The sequence below is a fragment of the Cornus florida genome, unplaced genomic scaffold (genome assembly GCF_030987335.1).
Source record: "Cornus florida cultivar Cherokee Brave unplaced genomic scaffold, ASM3098733v1 CherokeeBrave_3.0.0_Hap2_Chr04, whole genome shotgun sequence".
In the NCBI taxonomy this organism is placed as follows: Eukaryota; Viridiplantae; Streptophyta; class Magnoliopsida; order Cornales; family Cornaceae; genus Cornus; species Cornus florida.
In genome coordinates this window covers 85190914-85205011 of record NW_026775574.1, presented here as the reverse complement: position 1 = coordinate 85205011, position 14098 = coordinate 85190914, and positions in this window count along the sequence as shown.

Sequence of the window (14098 nt, the reverse complement as noted above, 5' to 3'; positions counted from 1 at the left end):
ACTTCTATGAAGAAGTCGTATACGTGTCGGACAGCAACATTAGCGGACATTTCTTCGACATGTGTCTGACAATTCATGTACCTATCCATATATAAAAAATTAAATTTTATTGTTCTGGACACTCCCCCAACGCTTTCAGACACTTCGACACTCTGCCAAGGTTAACATTTTCAAATATTTCTTACACAAGTATTCCTGTTAATCTTGAAAAAAATACTTCTTTCTCTTATATTTTCCTTGGATCATTCTACATTGCTTGGACTATTTGGTTGGTACTCTTCAATCTTAGTAATCGAAGTGAACAATTCAATTTTTACCACAGATAAGACCTAAGAGATACAAAGTTGCCATTTTTCTAAAAATATAAACTTTGGAGGCAAATAATAGTTGTTAGCCTGATATTAACAAGTTAATAAAGACACAGTTCAAAACATTACGGTTCCTTAAATTAATTAAAGAGTAACCCTATCATTAGGTGTACCTTATGACACTTTTTATGAACTATTTGTCTTGATCCTATGTAAATATTGAGGGACCGACTGTATGAAATTGGAGTTTTGGAATTAGAATTGGGATTGGTGGAATTTAAAAAAAAAAAAAAAAAAAAAAAAAAAAAAAAATATTGTTCAATTTTCTTAGTTAGTTCTATCAAATTCCACAAATCCCAATTTCAAAATTCCAATTTTATACAACAGAGCACATCCATAATGTATACACGATTGGATTGGAAATCTTTGAAATTTTCCTACTCCAATTCCAAACTTCCACAAGCTATCTATTGGGCCCCCAACCATGTCTTTCGGATACACATCAATTGGGGTTGGTCTGAAAAGCCCAACCAACCACTATATTGTAAAAAAAAAATATTAAGGCCCGTAGCTCAATCAAATACTGGTACCAAGCAAATGATCCAAGTCTATGATCAATATGTCTATAGATGAGAATACATGTAGTCATGTTGGATCATGGATGTTTAGATGACTCGACGTGGCAATGCATTTGGGTTCTATTTGTTTCGATATAAAATATTTTTATGGTAAAACATTTTATGCGTAAAATATTTCACGATTAACAGAGTTTTTTTATTTTCATTTTTGATTTTTGGCTTGAATCATGGAAATATTTTTCGAGCAAAAAAAGATAAATGAGTGTAGACCCAATAGAGGAAGATAGTACGTACAATTCCATTATTGTTAAGAGTTTTTTCTCATAATTTTATGTTGATCGGGAGAGTTTGATTTTACACTGAAACACCAAAAAAAAAAAAAAAAAAAAAAAAAAAAAACCCTACTATTTTTTGAGGATAAAAAGATACATGGGTGTGGACCCCACGAGGAACGTATTACGTACAATTCCATTATTATTAAGGGTTTTTTTTTTTCTTCATAATTTTATGTCGATAGGAGAGTTTGGTTTTACATCAAAAAAATACAAAAAATATTTTAATTTGATGAAGGTATACCGTATACACACATACATATTTTATAAAGCATACATGTGTTACACATGATACATATAGATTTTAATTTTATGAATGAGACTAATGTGCTAGGGCCTAGGGGTGTTTACCACACCAACACTACTCTGATGTCGGTTGCTTTGGCTAACATCTGAATTGTGGTGCACTTATATTGAGCAACTACTTTGCCAAATGATTGTGTTAAGCTTTCGCTAAGGTTCGAATATCGGAACTCTAATAAATTTGTACCAATTGAGCTATTATTCATGTGATATAGAGAGGTGTGAGTTGCTGGGTATAACACTCCCCTCCATTTTTATAGTTCGTCAACCATTGGTCCACGTAATTAAAATTATTCTCAATTTATGTTCAAAAACACCATATTTGTGTGAGCATAAGCTGAGAGTGCTGAAGTCTGATTATTTATCACTCCGCCAACACCGTTACACGGATAGAAAACTAATGGGAAACATGACTTTATTAGCAAGAAACATGACTTTATTAGCAAGAAACGTGAGTTTAGCATTGACTTTCCTTTTCTTTTCTTTTTTTATATTTTTTTATTTTTACGTTTTTCAGAATAATTTTAAGGCTGACGATAACATTATCCTTTTTCCAATTACAAACTTGCCCTCCGAAGACATTCTCCTAAGAAGATTTGTAGGCGGGCTTTAATTAAAGATGGTTCGGCCTCTTGCCGACCAACTTAGTACGCTAGCTTGTTGCATGGGTTGCGGCCGGTGGCTCAATCAAGATCTCGCTTTAGAGGAATTATTAAATGGTCATGATCCCGAATTAATTATAAATGAACTTGTAAATAAATGTGTAAATTTTATTTATGTGTTGATTAGTGATTGCCCTTTAATGTCAAAGAGTAACATAAAATCTACCTAAATAATATAATATATATATAATTACATTATTTAGGTAAATTTTCTACTTTATATAATATAGTCAAATCTGAACCCTACGTCTTTTATTTTGAAAAGTAATTTTTTACTTTTCAAAATAAAAGATGTTAGGTTCAAATTGAATTTTTGCTTGGCATTCCACTTCATCACTTGTACATTTGTGTAGTACGGAGTGTGTGTGTATATATATATATACACACACACACCCACATTTATGATTGACTGATTGTATCAAGCATGAATGACTGAGGAAGTGTTGCTTTTTAAATCTGCCTTTTGAACCAACAAAATATTATTGTTTGACACCCATAATTCGCATTTTTGTTCGTGATATTAGTATCGGTATAATGAATTTAGACAAAATTAATATAAATTAGTTGATATGAATTACGTATCGGATTTAAAAAGGAATCGTCTATCGACCGATACATCGCGTCTCGGATGAAAAGTATAAATGAATAAAATCTCCATTCCGTACTTCATTTCACATACAGTGTAGGTACAACTAGTATTTTGCACTTATAAACTTCTACATATTTTAGAAGAAAAATTCTTTTCAAAATGACATATTAAGCCTCTTAATTAAATAGGTAAGGATGAGATGATGGACATCCTATAAACCCACATGAATATATGTATAGATCAATCACTTTCTTGCCCCCAATGTTTAGTCGGTTTGTTTTTTCTACTTGAATAACGACACTTGTTTTAAAAATCAACTAAAAAAGCTAAATTATTCTAAACTACTCAATCATAATAATTACATGTAATCATGATTCGTTGTATTGGTCAACGTATTTAATTATTTTTTAAATAATTTTTACATATATACTTCTATGAATAGACTGATTAAGTCGATTTACACCGATATTTTTTTAAATTCGTTACACCATAATTTTAAATAATACCGTAACTGAGACTGCGGACCTTATATACATACAATTATAGTAATAGATTTGGGAAGTCTCCATTAAAACGTGTTATTCCTATTAGAATTGATTGTATCACTTATTAATTCTCTCAGCAACCCACAAAATATTTTTTATTTATTTATTTTTTCTTAATTATTTTTCATTTTGCTAGGATTTTTTCTTTTAAAATTTCACTACCAATTACACCTAGTTTTTTTTTTTTCATAATTTTGCCAATCTAGAAGGCCCCGAAAATTCAATAAATTTAAATCAATCACTGACGCACGTGAATATATGAATCTGTGTATAGATCAATCACTTTCTTGCCGCGGTTTGTTTATTCTTCTTCAATAAGGACACTTATTTTAAAAAGTCAACCAAAAAGGTTTAATTATTCAAAAAGATTCAACCATAATAATTATATATATAATCGTGATTCTTCGTATTAGTCAATACGTAACGTATATTTCAATTTATAATTCTTTTTTAATAATTAATATCGTTATACGTCTTTATAAATCAATCGATTCAGCCGGTTTATACTGATATTTATCCAAATTTATTACACCACGATAGCGAATAATACCGTAACTGCAAACCTTACATATAGTTATAGTTAAATAGGTTTGGGTCCATTAAAACATCTTATTCCTATTAAAATCGATTTTATCAATTATTGATTCTTTCAGCAAGCCCCCGAATATTATTTATTTATTATATATATTTTTTTCTTATGGAGTATTTTGCTAGGATTTTTTCTTTTAAAATTTCAATACCAATTACACCTAGTTTCTTTTTTCATAATTTTTCCAATCTAGAAGGCCCCCGAAAATTCAATAAAGTTAAAAAACAAATGTCCTTTTCATACTTCAAATGTCTTGACCAATGTCTTGTATATGTATTCATTGAACATGCATAAGAACAATAACTTTTTGTCTGTTGGCAAAGACCAACCAGTTGGCTTTTATGACTTCTAAGTCCTCCTTTCACTTTCTGAGTTCAAACTTTCACACACACTCACACACACTTTATTGAAGTTTCTTGATACCTTAAATTCTTTTGACATGATATGATTCTTTATTAGAATGATCAACATCATTACATTAGAGATAATCTTGCTAGTTAGCTCACCAATTACGAGTTTAAGATGATGGATTTATTCCTATCCTATATTGGGCCCTCTTAAAATAGGTTGGTGGATAATTTACACCTTAAATTGAACCACCAACTACCCTTTTTCATTTTATTCAAAGGTAAATATATAAATAAAAATAAAAATAAAATGAAACAGATGGTTCATTAAACTTCCTTTCTTTCTAGATTCCCATATACTTTTCAAATAATCAATATATACGTGCACTTAAACACAATGTATATATATATATATATATATTGTAAAATTCATGGTTAGTTGTATTGTTCGATACGCGATCATTTTTAAGTCCGATACACCATTTGTATCGGTCAATTTATACTGATTTTGTCTAAGTCTCTTACATTACAATCACGACCAATACCGCAATTACGGCCGATAGTACGAAACATGGTATGACTGTTAATTAGAGATAATCAGCTCATCTACTAAAATTAGCTTTACAAAAATCTCTACCTCAACTAACCTAAAATGTTATCATTAGGGAGTCAATATTTCTCAATCCCAATTGCACCAACCCAAACTACGACCAGACCACTCAGAGTATATTGTGGGATTTGAGATTGTTGGTTTTGAAATTAGGAGTTGACATTTGAAATGCCAAACGTGTTGCTGGCCAATCAAGCTAGTAAATGAAATAGAAATTATAAAAAAGCTAGAACTGTTTTAACATGACCTAATATTTTTTTAAATCTTTCAATGAAATTTATATCATGTTTTTGAAGAAATTAAAAACATCAGCACTGTATTAAATGAGGCTCACATTTTGGCTCTTAACTTGTCCATCAACCCCTCTCTCTCTCTCTCTCTCTCTCTCTATATATATATATATATGAATTTTATGATTATATATATATTAGGTCATGTTAAATTAAGTTCATCGAACAAAAATCTTTTTTACTTATGCTTAAAAACTCTTTATGTTGTGTTTGGTAGCACTAAATTAGTGCTTTAAAATTAGAAGAAATTTGTATCAAAATTTGAACTATATTTCCTTCAATTTCAATTCTGAACTATTAATTTGGTGCTCTCAAATATAAATCACTATTAATAACTTAAAACAATAATGTGTCATTGAGTAACCGCGTAGGCATAACTGTGGTTATTTCCACCTGTGGAGGCTAGCGCTTTGTGTGTGTGTGTGGAGCTGCAATCTTCACAATTAAAATGACTAACCATTTGTATAAATAGACATTTTCACAACTGAAATATATAATGTTTTGCTATTTATGTTGACACACACATCACATGGTCATCCAAGTCTATGGTTTAACAAAATGGCAAGTTCAGAGTGAGCATCACTAGATGGTACAGCCCAACTTAATGCATATCACTAAAGTTTAAATGTCTTATTCCATAATTAAGGGTACTATTAATTCCTCCTATACACAAAGTTAATTAGGTCTTCAAAATGTCACCTTTTAATTATTTTGCGATGCATTCTTGTATATTTATTTAGTAAAATGATGCATTCTTGTATTAAGATATTAAAGCATTGAGTTGAGGAAAGTTTTCCTAGGGCTATGTGAAACCCTGGTAACATAAGATATTAGGCCACTTCTTGCCGGTTATGAAGATCAAATTAAGAGTAATCTTAGAAGTCTAGAGATTTTGATTGTGGAGAAATTATTAAATGATCATGGACTATTTGATACTCGGTGGATCAATTGAATAGTCGAATAGCCTGAATTGAATTGATACATTAAATGTCAATTTTCAGCCCAGCTTGGTGTGACATTGGATCAAGGACGTGTCTGGCTTTGATACCAATTGTAATGGGTGAACGCTTACCCATTTATTTAAAAATTTAAGATATTGGGTAATGCTGCATACTGTACCCATTTATACCTAATCACTCTCTTATTCGAATCTATAGTAAAATAAATCTCCTCTTATAACACATGTACCGTGACTCGAACCCTGATTTTTCCCGTTAAAGAGATGAGTTCGTACCAACTAAGATATTACCATTTGATCTTTAATTTTATTCTTGTTCAAGCCCATTCCCTCGAATAATTTCAGACTTACTAAAGAGGGGTGGTGAACTCTTTTCAACTCTCTTATATATATATATTGATTTTGATAAACTATGTAGTAAATTTTCACACGTGAATGGGTGGTTGTCTTTATGTATGTTACAATATTGTTTTGAAACTTAAGATAACTGCATAAATAAAAAATAAAAGATTGAAATGTTAGTTTCCTCTATCGCAATCCATGACAAAGCAGTACAATTAATCAATACCTAACATGGCAAGATTAGGACAAACATAAAATAAAAAACAAGGGATTCTTGATGAATCACAGTATATATATATATGGATCATATTGACGCTTAAATGCACATTGGACCGTCCTACCATTCAAAACAGCATTAAAGAGCCTGATTTGATATTCCTCTCGAAAGGGTGGAATCGAGAATTTTAAAACATTAAAAAGAATAGACCAAGATTGGGATAAACTAGTCAATAACAAACCCTAGAAATCAAACAATTTTTTTTTTTTTTTTTCAGAGAGGTTTAGTAAATACAGTAATCAATATGCATGAAAGTTCCTCTCAGTTGCCACTTGTCAGCTTCATGAAAGGCAATTCTAGATCTTGTCTTTACTCCAACGCCTGTATGATTTGACCAATGGGAGGCATTTAAGGAGATTTCTCGCTAAATCGGAAAATTTTTATAATAAACTTATTATTATTTTTTTGTTAATATTTAAAAAAATAAAAATTTGTAAAGAATAAAAGATGACTTATTCCTTCTATTATTCTTTCTTCCCTTATCTCTCTCCTTTCTCTTGCAGTGAAGTAGTTTATTTCTTCTTTTCTATTTTCTTTCCTTTCCACCGAACAAAACATAAACATTGGGTGATATTTCTATGGTTCATATAATTTTTTTTTCTCTTAATTTGATACTATATCACAGTAGTAAATTAGTAAAGAGTTTATAGTTATTTGACAAATAATAAACCGAATATATATGTTGAGGGGTAGATCAAAGAGTGACATCTTCCATTATTTGGAGGAGTTATTTGCATTTGTAAGTGTGAATTGCTCCCAATATTATATAAACGTGATGCAAACATAAAAAAATGTGCAAAGTCAATAATTTATGCACATATTTGATATTCACTCCCTAGCAGCGAGTGGGCCGGTGACTGGGCTGGTGACTTACTCGCTTAAGGCCCCAACCAATAGAAAGACCTTATAATTTATAAGTTTCCTTATATAAGTTATATTCTTATTATTTCCTAATATTATTAAACACTAATTAAAAATTTCATACTAAGCCTAAAGATTTATATATATCAAAATAACTTCTTTTCATTCTCTTTTCTCTCTCATCCTCCCTCATTCACGTTTTTTAATTATACTTCAGGCAATATAGAAATTTGATATTGGCCCCAAATTTATATCCTAAAATGGCTCTCTCTTTTTTCTCTCTCCTCCTCATTCACGTTTTTTTTTTTTTTTTTTTTTTTTTTTTTTTTTTTTTTTTTAATCTTAACTAATATAGAAACTTAATATTGGCCCCAAAATTTATATTCTTAAATATTTTTTTTTCTCTCCCCTCTCTCTCTCATTCACATTTTTTTCTAACATCACTAAATGTTTTTTTCTCAATAGTGAAAGAAAAGACACTAGTGATTTTATTTACAATGATAATGAAGAACAATAAAAATGAATTGAAAGGAAGTGAAACAAGAAAGAAAAATGAAGATTTTAATAAAAAATCATATTTTATTTCCATAAATATCTATGGTTCTAGACAATGAAAAATATTGATACAAAAATAAGAGATTTATTAGTAGAAAATTTTCCAATTATATTACAAATTATGATATTAAAAGGCCACTTTTTTTTCCGCCTAAGGTCCCAAATTATATCGAGTTGCCCTTGCTCACTGGCTATTCAATCACACTCATATGGCTCATTCACATCCTTCAAAAAAAAAATTATTTTAAAGTGGAGCATAATTGGCATTATAAAGAAGTAGAAAACGAACCACAAATACCAAATTGCGAATTAATGAATCACACTCATTGGCTCATTCCTTTTAGTAGGAACACAACTTATTCGATTCAAAACTATGCTCCTATTTTATTTTATTTTATTTATAAAAAAATGATACACGTTCAATTAACTTCTCAAATAACCAACCCTCTAATTCATTTTAAATGATAGTTTTAAAATCACGCATAATTTTCATTAATTATTGATTCACATATCATAAGAATTATATAAGCTGATTAATTGTCTCAAACTTTCTTTATGTGCCTATATAATTCTTTCAACCTTAATAAATCAATTATATCAATAAAATTGTGTTTATAGTTGCCACATAAAGTTATTTATAAGAATTTTACCTTGAGTTACTCAGGGATTAAAAACCCCTCCCATCCCATCACTTTGTTTTCTCTTCTCTTTTCATTTAATATTTCGATTATAGTTTTTCTTCCAATTTCTCCTCCGTCCCTTCCATTCCAATTAGGAATGGCAATTAGTTCCGCGGGGACGGACACCCACCCCACCTTGCCTTGTTTATAACAATTTTGGAGGACCGTTTAATGTATTTGGGTGGAGATAGTTTTTATTAGTGAAGACCCGCGCGGATTCGAGGCGGGAGCGAGAGATGGTCGCCCCGCCCCGCCCCATTTAGGTAGGTAAATTATTAAATTATTCTTATTCTTATTAATATATATAGTTAGCTCTAGAAACCCTAGGTCAGATTTACTGACTTTCCCAGTCGTTCTATAGACCAGTAGAGTCCTACGAACTAAGAATGTCAATACCCTTGAATTTTGTGTTAAATTATTGATTATCCATTTTTTATGAATTTCTTCAATAATTATATAATTGTATTCGTAGAAAAAAAAAAAAAAATGAGGAGGAAAAATTCTGGAACTAAACAGGGCAGGGTAGGTGCCCGCGAAGGTAAAAAGTTAAATGGGGCGGGGATGGGGAGGAAAGGTCCCTGTTTAAGCGATTTTGGGAGAGGACAGGACAGAGGTTTTTTAAAAGTTACGGGGGCGGGGAGAGTACACCCGCCCAAAACTGCCCCATTGCCATCCCTAATTCCAATGGACCATTAAGCTATTAATGTCACCAATTTTAGGATTTACGTAATTAAAACTAACGTTATATTTTAGAGTATCAAATCGACACTTTAAATTTAAAATAGAAAGAAATTTAGTTCAAAATCTTAATTATTTTTTTCAAATTTTAAATCCATTTTCCCAAGCATAACACCATGAATTGAAATAGATTTAGATATAAACTATGCTATATTGACATATAAAAATTAAAAAAAGAAAAGAAAAGAAAAGAAAGTACTCCCTCCGTCCCAAAATACGTGTCATATTTTTTTTTTCGTCTGTCCCAAAATAATAGTACACTTTCCTTTTTTTCATCTGTCCCAAAATAATAATTTTTTTTTTTTTTTAAATAGTATATTTCACATCTTTTCATATATATCCTTTAATTTAAAATTTTGAAACTTGAATATTCAAAATTTAGAAGGACAAGTTAATAATTTTTTAGATAAATAATACATGTTTTACGTGTCTTTTTAAAAATTACTATTTTTCATAAGTGATACTTAAATTGTAACGAAGAGAGTAGTAACTTAAAAAGTGTTCCTATTAGTATTCGTAGGATGCATTGAGTTTGAATTCCAAATTTCATTTTTTGAAAGAAAATTAGTCTTTATATATATATAAAAATTCGTCCTTCGCGAAGCCTACTAACAACAAAAATTACCCATGAAAGATTTTTCGGTGATGATTACCAAATTGAACGACTTTTTGAAACTTGAAAGTTCTTCCTCTCTTTTTTTGTCCTTTTATTTTGCTTTGGTTTTGCTAGGCAACTAACCATACACAAAAGTCATTTTAATACGACATAATCTTTGTTATGTTGGTCCAAAACACAGTTCTTAAAAGCACGAGCCTAATTATGAGATTGTCTTCTAGAAGAATGGTCCCACAACAAGACAAACTTGCAATTATTCCCAAATATGAAACAGGCAGTTTGAGGATCGACATTCATTGTCTCTGTCCTATAAATTTATTATTTTAAATCTACATGTGTCCATGTCTGTTGACTTTTATTTTTTTTGTTCGCCATATCCGACGGCTTTATATCAAATATAAAGAACACAAAATTATAAAGAAAAGAGCTGGTTGTTGCTCATTTGCTTTATAACTTCTACAAGGATAATGAATAAACATTTATATAATATAATTTATGTGTGTGTATAATATATATATATATATATAATTACATTATTTAGGTAGATTTTTTATTTTATAAAGTAAATTACACTAAACCCCCCTAAATTTTCCCTCCCTCCTGAACTCTAATGAATACACTTAATACACTTAACCCCTAGACTTTCCTATTTGTTGCAAAAAAGAGAAATTAGTTAGTTGACCGTCTTATAATTAACGTCCAGTAATGACACGTGACCCACGTGCCTTGGTGAAAATACAAAACATCATATATACCCTTATAACCATTGAGTCCATTATATTCACCATTTATATATATATACACATACCTTATATATTCATTTGAAGCAGGAAACCCTTGAATAGGCTGAAAAATTGAAAATCATAAAAATATAGGATTTTGGGTATGGCCATCAGGAATTAAAAAAGTGAAGTTTTGATCGAATCCCATAATACGGGTCAATTCAAAACTGGATCTTTGAAAACCGGTTTAAGTAAACCAAGGTTGGGATAGCTTCACATCCGTAGCCAAACACCGCTCTTCGGTCTGCAGAACTGGGTTGAACTAGATCTCTGCAAACCTGGTTTTAGCAAACCAAGGTTGGAATAGCTCCACATCTGTAGCCAAACACCGCTCTTCTTCACTGTCAACACCGACGAGGAACACAATCTGCTGCCGACAACAAAAAAAAAAAAAAAAAACAAGGATCCGAGATCCAGAATGGAGAATCGAGACCACCACAAATTAATTAACAGCCAAGGGACGACAGTGAAGCCCCTGCAAATCTCTCGGCTACAGCAAAGAACCAACCACAAAATCAGTCACAACGACGAATACACACGACAGCCACCAGCGTCAGCAAACGGAGAGGTCGTCGGTGGGCTACACAGCACAGTCGATCTCTGCAAATTTCCGATCTGCACACTGGTTCGCAACGAAGGCACAGCGATGACAACAACTCCTCGCCGACAGTCCAGAAATGGTCTTCAATGAAGAAAAACATCCATAGCACAATTTCAACCGCAAGCCGAGTTAGTCGACACTAGGCGATCTCTGCACGAGCTAGTACACACCCAGCAATTAGGGTTGAGAGAGGAAAATTGGAAGCAAGAGGGATGGAAAATCACTGGAATTTTGAGACGAGTCAACGGTGTATATATGACTTGTTTGGCATATTGTTAAGCACTTGGGACTTTTTGGCCCGAGAGAATGATACGTTCGGCGCCCATTTGATACAACCGATGTTATTGATAAGGTTAGGTGAGTATGTGTCACTTCTTTATTAGTCCTAGAGATTATAATGCCACATCATCATCTGATAAAAAAATCGACTAAGGCGACGTTTCAATTAAGGGGCTAAAAGGTAATTTTAATTTTTTGTCACTGAGTCTAACAAATTGATAGTTTAAAATATTTTTGCTTGTTTTAGGGATGGTTCTTGCATTGGGAGTTAAGAAGAATTTAGTGCCCTTTACTCTACTTTATATTATATAGTCACATTTAAAAATATATATTTTGGTAAATGTGACTATATAGAATCAAGGAGTTATAATAGAGGGTAATTTTTTATTTTTTGAAATAAAAGAAGTAGAGTTCAAATTGAATTTTTGCTTGGCGTTCCACTTCATCACTTGTACATTTGTGTAGTACGGAGTGTATATATAGAGCAACACTTGCGCAGTCAATCATTTATTGACTGATTGTATCAAGCATGATTTGACTGCGCAAGTGTTGCTTTTTAAATCTGCCTTTTGAACCAACAAAATATTATTGTTTGTGACACCCATAATTAGCAGGATTGGACGCCGAATAATAAATTTGGACAAAATTAATATAAATTAGCTGATAACAATTGCGGATCAAATTTAAAAAATTTGCCTATATATACACACACATTTACGATTGACTGATTATATCAAGCATAATTGACTGCGCAAGTGTTGCTTTTTAAATCTGCCTTTTGAACCAACAAAATATTATTGCTTGTGACACCCATAATTCGTAGGATTGGTCGGGATTTCAATGTAATGAATTTGGATAATATAAATTAGCTGATATGAATTGCGCATAAAATTTAAAAAAAGATCGCCTATCTGTGGATACATTGCGATTTGGATGATACGGCGCACCATCCCCCACACAGAGAATAAAAAATATATAAATGAATAATATCTCCATTCGGTACTTCATTTCACATACAGTGTAGGTACAACTAGTATTTCGCAATTTTAAACTTCTACATATTTTAGAAGAAAAATTCTTTTCAAAATGACATATTAAGCCTCCTAATTAAATAGGCAAGGATGAGATGATCGACATGATATATTATAATTATTTTTTAATAGTTCTTACATATTTTTAAAAATCGACTGATTCAGTCGATTTACAAGGATATTTGTCCAAATTCGTTACTCTAAAATTGCAAATAATCCCACAATCACGACTGCAACATGTTATTCCTATTAGAATTGATTGTATCACTTATTGATTCTCTCAGCAACCCACCGAATTTATTTTTTTATTTATTTTTTTCTTATTTTTCATTTTGCTAGGATTTTTTCTTTTAAAATTTAACTACCAATTACAACTAGTTTTTTTTTTTTTTTTTTTTTTTTTCATAATTTTGCCAATCTAGAAGGCCCCCGAAAATTCAATAAAGTTCAAAAACAAATGTCCTTTTCATACTTCAAATGTCTTGACCAATGTCTTATATGTATTCATAGAACATGCATAAGAACAATAACTTTTTGTCTGTTGGGATAGACCAACCAGTTGGCTTTTATGACTTCCAAGTCCTTCTTTCACTTTCTGAGTTCAAACTTCACACGCACTCGTCACTCACACACACTTTATTGAAGTTTCTTGATACCTTAAATTCTTTTGACATGATATGATTCTTTATTAGAATGATCAACATCGTTACATTAGAGATAATCTTGCTAGTTAGCTCACCAATTACGAGTTTAAGATGATGGATTTATTCCTACCCTATATTGGGCCCTCTTAAAATAGGTTGGTGGATAATCCACACCTTAAATTGAACCACCAACTACCCTTTTTCATTTTATTCGAAAGTAAATATATAAATAAAAATAAAAATAAAAATAAAAATAAACATAAACATAAACATAAACATAAACAGATGGTTCATTAAACTTCCTTTCTTTCTAGATTCCCATATACTTTTCAAGTAATCAACATATACGTGCACTTAAACACAATGTGTGCGTATATATATATATATATATATATATATATTATTATATGATTCATGGTTAGTTGTATTGTCCGATACGCGATCATTTTTTATGTTAGATACACTAATTGTGTCGGTCAATTTATATTGATTTTGTCTGAGCCTGTTACATTACAATCACGACCAATACCGTAACTATGACCGATAGTACGAAACATGGTATGACTGTTAATTAGAGATAA